The sequence below is a fragment of the Convolutriloba macropyga genome, chromosome 9, assembly GCF_964194025.1.
Source record: "Convolutriloba macropyga chromosome 9, txConMacr16.3, whole genome shotgun sequence".
NCBI lineage: Eukaryota > Metazoa > Xenacoelomorpha > Acoela > Convolutidae > Convolutriloba > Convolutriloba macropyga.
The window spans coordinates 6,841,913-6,850,803 of record NC_134476.1 but is presented as its reverse complement, the minus strand read 5'-3'; the positions used below and the strand labels follow the sequence as shown (position 1 = coordinate 6,850,803).

Here is an 8,891-nt window from a genome sequence, read left to right as displayed (position 1 = left end):
TACTCACTTGAACAAAAAATATAATCTCAGATCAAGGGACTGCGGTATTGGAACAGCAGCGCCATGGAGTCTCTCTCGGTTTCCATCATCAAACACTAAGTTTGTAATACCCCCATCAATTTCATCTTTTACAACTCGGTTTGTCATCTTTCAAATCAATACCAGGCTAGTGTTTTGAAATGTGTAAAACGGTAAAATGACTAATTTTTCAAAACTGGTTTTCTGTTGTAGCTCGAGTGTGATTGGCTGGTTTAGTATACTTTACATGTACTCATGTACTCATCGGGCGCAAAGCACTTTGAAGCTAATAGAATATGAGGGGGCATTTTTTAGTTTGAAATTCCAAAGTACCCTCCCCATGTAGTTCAAAGCCAGAATATATACATGTTTACTACATATGTACCTACAATCAATTTAATATCCGAAGTAAGCGTACATAACGGATATACAAACATAACCTCAAAGATTTTATACACCTTTGGCCCAGTGGTAAGATATCCGCTTCCCATGCAATAGATCCAGGTTCGAATCCCGTTGGGGCGAAAATCCTTTTGCAAGTCCCCCCCTTGTATGACCCCCTAGCCGCTATCATCTACTACTCCCCCTGACTAAAAAGCCATGCAAGAGTGGGCTGCAATGGGCTGCAATGGGAGGACTGACGAGGAACTTCCCACTGATTTATATTGCCATGTAAGAGTGGGCTGCTATGGGTTGCAATGGAACGACTTTTGAGGAATTACTCCGCCTGACTAAAATTGTCATGTAAGAGTGGGCTGTATTGGGCTGCAATGGGAAGAATTTTAAGGAATTACCTCCCCTGACTATAATTTCTATGTGAAAGTGGGCTGCATTGGGTTGCAATGGGAGGAAATTTGAGGAATTACCTCCCCTGACTAAAAATTTCTATGTAAGAGTGGGCTGCAATGGGAGGAAAAAGGTAAAATGGTATAAGAATGAGGGGGTATATTGTTCAGAGGGGGTAAAATTATGTAAGAGTTGGGTTGCCAAGGGGGGTAAAATGGCGTAAGAGTTTGGATGTAATTTGTTCTTAGGGGGTAAAATGATGTAAGAGTGAGGGGGTAAATTGTTGAGAGGTGGCAATTCCAACAATTATTATTCATTTATATAGACCGTCCAGAGATGGACAAACATTGATGGTCTGGAGGTTCAGGAGAACCAGCTGAGGATACAGAGATTGTGGGTTCAAGACTGGCAGTCTTCAAGTATGGGGGCTAAAACAATGTAAGATTGAGGGGGTAAATTGATGTTGAGCTGCCGAAGGGGATAAAATTGTGTAAGAGTGAGGGAGTAGTTTATTCAGAGGGGGTAAAATGATGTAAGAGTTCGGTGGTAATGGAGAAATTACCCCGAACTCTATCATCATTTTACCCTCTTGAAACACCGAAAAGATGTAAGAGTGGGGGGTTAATTTGTCTTTTACCCCCTCACTCTTGCACCATTTTACCCCCGTTGGAAGCCTAATGCAGCCCATAAAGACGTAAGAGTTTTGAGCTGCCTTTTCTTAAAAAATCCTCCCATTGCAGCCCCACTCTTACATCATTTTGGGCGGAAAAATTTGACCCGGGAAATTATCCGATCCAACTGTGGCAACACATGAACAATTTCGTTTTTCAAATAAATTCAAATTAATGTAACACTTCAACATTTCCCCTTAAGCAGACTCAAAGTTTCGGTCAAAATTATTTTTTTTATGTTAAGGATTTTTTCTTGAAGGCTACAAGTGCTGCTCAATTCATATGAAGAAAGTCCAATAAACACTCAGGAACGACGACTTAATTGAACGAAGCAGTTTCTTAACAAAATGATAACGTCTAAGTAAAGTAAATTAATATACATTTAACAAATTTTCATTACTAATTCCTGTCGCATCAGAAATAAGAATTTCTATTGCAGTCCAACCCAAATTGATAAAATTTGAATGCTACCCTGCGACTTTTGCCGTTTATAGCCGGCAAATGCGCTAAGTTATGAGATAGAATATTTAAGCAATCATACCCAGCAAACACGCTAAAACAAGAGAAAAGGAAAACAACGGAAAAGAAAATAAAACCAAAGCTCTGATTTGATAATTTTAAGTCAAGTCCCACGCGTTTGGACACGATCCCAACCGGCAATGAATACCCAACCACGGTAGAACTTGTCATGTAGGATTAGATTATTGCTAGTTTAGTTAAAAGTGCGTAAAATTACACTGATTTAAATTAGATTTCTCCAGCAACAATATTCACAGAAAATTTTAAATTTTGGCACCTTTTTTGAGACGATATCACAAAAGAACAAACACTGTTGACGTATCTCGCATACGTATAGAAATGAACAGAAATCAATTCATCGAGTGATAGTTTCCGTTGTAAGCTACAACCCTCAAACAATAAAGAATTGAGATTTTATGTCTCATCGTTTGGCAACTAGGGATTAATGATAGACGAGAAAATACCAACTACAAAAATATTTTTTTCCAGTTCGCAATATTTTTGCAGATGATTCAAATTGAACTTCAATAGAAAAAATTTTTTGTTTTTGTCCCAGCGCCAGCTCAAGGAACAAGAAATTTGCTGCCGCACAATATTTAAAGGCAATCCGAAGTAAACCCGGGTCGAGGAAAAATCGGAAAAATACGAAAGATAAGCGGTGAAAAGTTGTTTTCTTCACCGCAAGTTTCGTACATAATTTTGCGGTGAAATGCGGTGAATGCTGTGAAATTATGTAAGTTCACCGCTAGAGTAAGCGGTGATCTTACAAAAATTCATCACAATTCACCGCTAAAATTTGTAATATCACCGCTTAATATAACGGTGAAGTTACATATTTTAGCAGTGAATTGTGGTGAATTTTTGTAAGATCACCGCTTGCTCTAGCGGTGAATTTACATAATTTCACCGTATTCACCGCATATCACCGCAAAATTATGTACAAGACTTGTGGTGAAAAAAATCCAATTTTCCACCGCTTATCTTACGTATTTTTCCGATTTTTTGCGTTCAGATTTTTGCAGCAGCAAATTTGACTTAGCTTTTGCACGAGCATTTTTAGCTGATCTGAAGACTAGAGCCGGGGCATTACTGAGCTCCATAAGGAGCGCACCTGACATAGCCGCCAACGAAAAAAAAACAAAGGCACTAAATACCTAAAACTAATGCGCGAAGGGGTCATAAACAAGGGCGTGGGGTTATCGTGCTGTGCGAAGGCATATTTTTCGGCACTTTTCTCTCAGCAGTGAATTTAAATAATTTCACCACTAAGTCAAGCGGTGAATTTATGTAATTTCACCGCATTCACTGCTGTTCTCGCTCAATTTTAACAATTTTTTCTAACCGGTTGGTTTATGTATGTTCACCACTGAGTTAAGCGGTGAGTTTATGTAATTTCACCGCAGTCACTGCTGTTCTCACTCAATTTTAACAATTTTTTCTAAGCGGTTGGTTTATGTAAGTTCACCACTGAGTTAAGCGGTGGATTTATGTAATTTCATTGTATTCACCGCTTATATTACATAATTTGGACACTTTTTTCGAAGTGATGAATTTATGTAATTTCACCGCTACCAGACGATAAAGGTTTTTTTACCGCATTCAGCGCCTGATTTATGTAATTTCACCGCATTCACCGCTTATCTTACATAATTTTGCGTTGAATGGCGGTGACACCTCGACCCTGGAAGAAAGTCTAAATTCTTCTTGAAATTTTTCAGAAAATGTAGCCATTTTCTATATAAAGGATGTCAGTACACGAATGCATTACCACAGTTTGTCAAATCTAAAAATCAAACAACATCGGAATATGTTATGCTATTGACTTTCTTTTTAATCGCCGACTTAATAAAAAATATCAAAGAAGTATTGATGACTCTTTCCCGCATTGTTTATTATACCCTCACTTACAAATAGCATCTGCTAATACAAGCGTTTTGAGAATTTCACCCCTAGAAAAGAAACTTATTGTAAAGACAGACTCTTTAAAACTTTAATAAAAACTGACGCTGAAAAATTAAATGTACTTTATTAATTTGTAATAAACCATCCACGTTGTTTGTCGCTTTTACTATGTAGGTGGACAGCTCTTTTAAAGCACTTTTAGATTTCTCACGTGTTCAGTCAACTTTTCATTTTCAACAATCTTAAATCACGTTGTAATCATGATTCCCACTCAATCTTTATATTGAGCCGAAATTTTACTTACATCAAATTAAAACACTCTCACAAACAAAGCGTTTTTGTGCAAATTTTTACACCGTTAGTGCTACCCTTAATAAGGGTGGAATTCCATTTTAAAGTGTAATTTTACTGGTGTTTTTGAAAAGAGCGGAGTAAAGAGTGTAAAGAGTGGAGTAAAGAGTATAAAGAGTGTAAAAAAGTGTAATTTTCTCAAAATTACACTCTTACTCTTTTTTCCCCGCTATTTAAGTGTGGAAATTGCTTTACATCCTTATTCTGGCTTAATAACGGTGGAATACGGGTGGACACCTCCGCCCCTTGCGCCTGAACGGTGAAAGCCCCCCCCCCCCCCTGAACAATATGGTATAATCGGGAATACTGATTAGTCTCTATACAGGTCGTTCATATAGTTTGTGTCTAACTATTTGTTCTGTGACTAATATATTTTCCCCTTTGGCCAGTGATGTTCAATCAAAAATATTAATTAATTTTTCTTTCAATTTTCTGGACTGTAATTCAACTTTTTACTGCCATTCTGCTTTTTTTTCGTTTTACCCCGCAAATGAATTGGCATGAGCGTCTTTAATAGCTCCCCTTTCATCACTCAATGAGATCTTCCTCAGATCTTGAAAAGTTTTTCAATCAATTTGACATTCTTAATTCCTAAATTGTTCTTGATTTCTGATGTTTACATGCAGTTTTCCAAAATTTTGATAAAAGCTAGCTACAATAGTCATTAATTTTTTATTGAGGAAACGCGCTCTTTATATTAATCAGAAATGATTGATCATTAATTTTTCCTAAAGTACAATCAAATGCTAAGTAGCTCAAATAGACGGTTATCAAAAGATTAAATTGAGTTTAACTAAAACATGACATAGCTTCCGTCTATTATCTAAATATAAAATTAGTCTAACAGTAAGCGAATTGTAAATCTTTAAATGTTTCTCATAAACGAAATCTGAAATAATTTTATATGGTAACTTTTAAAAACCTCAAAACAGTTCCAAACATGCAAGATCTTTGCATGTTTCAGGAAATTGCGCATTTTACTTGATTTCGTTTCATCTCGAAATTTAATTTCTTAATCAATCATTCTATCATTCTGAAGTCTGTAATGAGGCGGGGGGGGGGGGTGTCTTTTCTAAAGGCACGATCCACCATAGCACTGTCCATAACCACAATCCCAATCGGAATCGCATCGTTTCTGAACCTGGTCAAAATTTTCCTCTCTTCGCCCGAAAACAGGTTCGAAGCGTCTTTCTTGGATGTCGGCTTTGAATCGTCTGTACTGGTTGATATCAGTTCTTCGGTTGTAAAAGTTGTCGGCACTGACAAAGGCTACCAAAAGAGCAGCTAGAAGAATTTTGCTGAGCATTATTGAGCGCTGAATTTGGTTATTGGTTTTCTAAAACAAAAATAAACAACCTGAATTTAGGTGACTATATTTTCAGAAAAAAATCTGCTCAAAATTTGGTTATAGTTGACCAATAATGTTTACAAAGTCTCATTAAACCAAGTTATCTTAAACATCTAAGATTAAAATCGAGATGTCAGCGCCGTTTCAGCAAATTTTTCTGTAAGCAATGCGATCAAGGCGCCAAAATTATGCAAGAAATGCGCTGAATCTCGAAAAAGTGCTGAAACGTTAAATTTTCACAGCATCTTTGCAGCATTTGTCACATAATTTAACAAATTTTCATTCAATTAATTCTTAGATAACTTTCAGCACTTTTTTCAGCGCATTTCTTACTAAGTTTCAGCGCAGTTTCAACGCATCGGTCTCAAAATTTCAGTGAATTACTTTAAAATATTGTTTAAAAGTGTGAATACCAAAAATCGTCCAGTAAGAAAAGAAAACCATACTAGAATTGTTCAACGTAACGAGTCATAGTCTCGGCTATAGTACTGCTTAAGACTTGGAGTTCGATACTAGAATCTTGTCATAGCTGGAAAAGAAGCTAGCTCTACTTGTTCAACAAATATTTGACGGAGAGACAAGCTTTGAGGAAAGAAGGCATGAAGTAATAATAATAATTTTCCAAGACTGAGAGCTTAAATCGACCAGTTGGTGTAATAGATAGCATCATAGTTCTGAACGTTACAGAAAATGGTTTAATACTATGACTGTCCCCACCTAATAATTGCCCGCGTTTACTCTGAAAAAGACTGATCAGTGTTTATAGTGACATAAACAGAGAATGTACAAGTGTAAAAATGTCTATATCCAGTTTCTGGATTTACAATTGTTCAGTACTGAAATGTTTTGCGGGCTATCACTGTAAATATTTAAGAGTCAAGGCAGCATTACAATTTCACGAAACATAATCAAAACAAAAATAAGAAAAACTTAATTTTCCGGCAAATTATTATATTAAAGATGTTTAAGACACACTGTTTTTAGAGATGATGATTTTAAAAATGCTCAAATCTTTTTTACAAATTATTTTATAAAAGAGATCACGTGCGCTGTTCTAGTTTAGTAAAAAGCATTTATAATATATTAAATACATTAAAGTAAAATATATTAAATAAATCTCTTACTTTAAGTTTTTGTCATATTCAGTTCATCAAATATCTTTAAATTTATCAACCTTTTTGTCTCATTTTGGACTCCATGTATCTATTCTGTATATAAAAAGCTGTGACGAGCTGTGTAACCTCTTTAGTTTTGATGATAATTTTTAAAATTTTCTATTACATGAGCCAAACTTATTAAATAACTATTTATCTAACATATTTATTACATATGCACTCCATTATCGTTCTCTATAGCCGTGCTATATACATGCAGTAGTTTTAATGATAACTTATTTGTGACAAAGTTTCTAGATAAAGATTGTTATTCGGTTTTTAATCTAAGTTAAAACAACTGCAAAAAATACAATTAAGCTTTTTCAGTACCAAAAGACCGAGTAATGTCGTTGATTCGGTTCAGCCGAGTTCATTCGGTTCAGCCGAGGTAACCAAATGAACAAATTAAGGCAAATAATCCGATTGTCCGAAAGCATTTTACTTGCCATTGTACGTACGATCAATGAGATACGATAACTTCAAAAGCTCATTCGCTTTGTTCAGCGAAGGCGAGTTGTGACTTGCAACTGAAAAAAACTTGTTCAACCACATTCTCACTGTCACTAAGATAGGTCAAATCACTTGATAAAATTCCAACCTTGGTTAAAATAGTAAAAAACACGAAAGTGATTTATTCCTCTACAAGAAAATTTTTGAGGTTTTTCGCAAATGCACGATAACAAGAAACTATTACCCATGGAAAAATGGAAACCAATATAAAAACCAACATACAAACGCTTAGAATAATTCTTTGTATTTTGAAGAAACTTCGTGAGCCTCTTTTTCTCTGTCTGATCTTTTCAACTTTTGTTCATGTGTTCAAAATTTCCTTGCTACTTCAGCTGCTTGACAGTTCAAATTTTGGGTTCTTTTCTAGTCATCTGGAGTTCAAGTCTTTGAGACTTCAGCGCTTTGAAATGTCAGGAGATTTCGGTTCATTAGGAGAAGGAGAATCGGTTCATTAGCTGAAGTAGCAAGGAAATTTTGAACACATGAACAAAAGCTGAAAAGATCTTTGAGAGTTAAATTTTTGAGTTTTCAGATTTTTGTATGTTCAGAATTTTAGAATTCATTTCTTTGAGATTTTAGGCCTTATAGAGTTCAGAGCATTGAAAATTCAGACAAATGAGAGGTCTTCGAGGGTGTTACTTTTACTTACTCCGAGGAAGTCGAAGGGACAAGTTGATCACAAATCTACTGTGTTGAGTTGACGCAATAATTCAAGATAATTGTTCCGCCCCACTTTAGTGGGGGAGGAACTATATACTCAAATGGATTTTTTTTGTTCAGTCAATTTTAGCCGATCGATATTATCATCGTAGACAATTGTGAGTGGTATCAATAGAAAGCCCGTCCAGCGTAGATCATATAGCTGAAAAGATATTTCTCAATTTCGTTTCTTCCACGGAGTTATCGAGGTTTAAAGTTTTGTGAACATTTGACTGATTTTTGATGTTATTATTCACATTTTCCGTATTTTAAAGCAAATTTCTTGTCAGTTGTGCTAAAAAAGTATGTTAAAATTTGTAAAAAATAGTATTATTGGTTTTTCCTCCAAAATCAGAAGAGTTTTGTTGAACTGCTTGATCCAATTTGAAAATTTTGACTTTTTTTCATCAAAATTGAAATGAAATAAGCTTTTTAGTTTGAATTTGTTACACTAACACACCTAAAAATTGCTGACATAATCTTTGTTAAATCCAAAAAATTCAAGTGATACTTTTGATTTCCTTGAGGTTGTTCTTGAGTCAAAATTTTGGTGATTTTTTCGAATTAAAACCGATAGCTAACAAAATGCATCATTTATTTTTGATATGTTGGCTTTTTTAGTCAAATTTTGCTTCTCCATATTATTCGAAATCTTTACGTACTCCTAATTAACGAACGGCAATGGCAGGGCTAATTTTGGAATAGTAACTGTTCTTTGAAAGCCAATAAAATTTCGGATTGCAATCAGTCGATGTTTTTACTAATTTTTTTTTGGGTTTTTTTAATTTTCTGTACGTAAATTACAGCAAAGAAAACCTCAAATGCAAGCATGCTAAAGACAAGTCCAATTGATTTCCTGAGTGAATCCTTTCTAAATTTTTCGTCGAAGCTAATGGTGGTTTGATTTTCAAAAATACATATTTTCGAAATCCT

General features: G+C 35.1%; 1 long non-coding RNA gene across 1 annotated transcript; it reads right to left on the bottom strand.

Annotated features, from left to right (window-relative positions):
- Positions 1-5,009: 5,009 nt before the first annotated feature.
- LOC142346002 (uncharacterized) lies at positions 5,010-6,805 on the bottom strand. Its single transcript, XR_012759374.1, has 2 exons — positions 6,720-6,805; positions 5,010-5,583 (listed from the first exon to the last, which is right to left on the bottom strand). It is a non-coding gene; the product is annotated as an uncharacterized LOC142346002 (long non-coding RNA).
- Positions 6,806-8,891: the final 2,086 nt, after the last annotated feature.